This window comes from Polistes canadensis, unplaced genomic scaffold, assembly GCF_001313835.1.
Source record: "Polistes canadensis isolate GaletaPanama2010 unplaced genomic scaffold, ASM131383v1 scaffold_274, whole genome shotgun sequence".
NCBI classification, from domain to species: domain Eukaryota; kingdom Metazoa; phylum Arthropoda; class Insecta; order Hymenoptera; family Vespidae; genus Polistes; species Polistes canadensis.
The window spans coordinates 27,423-28,127 of NW_014569821.1; the positions used below are offsets into that span (position 1 = coordinate 27,423).

General features: G+C 42.6%; 1 long non-coding RNA gene across 3 annotated transcripts in view; it reads left to right on the forward strand.

Moving 5' to 3' along the window:
- Positions 1–445: 445 nt before the first annotated feature.
- The window catches only part of LOC106790975, a 98,981-nt gene continuing 98,721 nt past the window's right edge, over positions 446–705 (forward strand). For 2 of the 3 annotated variants that reach the window (XR_001382144.1, XR_001382145.1), the window contains exon 1: positions 446–583. This is a non-coding gene — a long non-coding RNA (uncharacterized LOC106790975). Of the gene's footprint in view, positions 633–705 lie in introns of all 3 variants that reach the window. The other variant, XR_001382143.1, reaches the window with a different exon arrangement.

Genomic DNA, 705 nt, shown 5'->3' on the forward strand with positions numbered 1-705 from the left:
AAGGGGGTTGGAAACATCATATAATAGTTCTCTCGTAAAGGAATCTATCTCCCACCCCAAATTACCCAACCCCATCTCACCCCAACCTATCCAATCCCCATTCCCCATTCCCCATTCCATCGTTTCTTATTCTTTGGTTAGGAATAAGATGAAATAAACAGAGAAAACGTTGGTTGTTCGGCCTCGACCCGAGCAAAGTCGACATCCGTCGAGGTTGTCGAGCTACCCCCACCCCCATCCCCATCCCCCCTTCCATGTTCCCCGTTCCATATTCCCCGTTCCCCTCGAACCGTATGGTCTTCCTACTACCTAAGTTCTATTCGTAATGTTTCGTAGAAGTTTGGTGGGGGATTCGAGTGCATTCGGTTTAGTTCGAGAATGAACGGACAAATCCGAAGACTTACGGAAACAACCGAACGAGTTAAAGTAGAAACCGGAGGAACGAGGAACGAAACGGCTCCCCTCAGTTCCATCACGGCGAGCCGGGACGATAAGTCGTCGTTGCATTTTCGTCTCTGAAACTTTTTTTTTTCCATCCTTCCCGATATAATTATTCTTCGATCCACGCGCACATCATTCTACCGTTTGTTTGTTTGTTTGTTTGTTTGGTTTCTTTTTTTTTGGTTGATCTGGTATTAATATTTTTTTTTTTATATATATAATATATTATTAATTAATTTTTTCGCGATTTTTAATATCGAATTT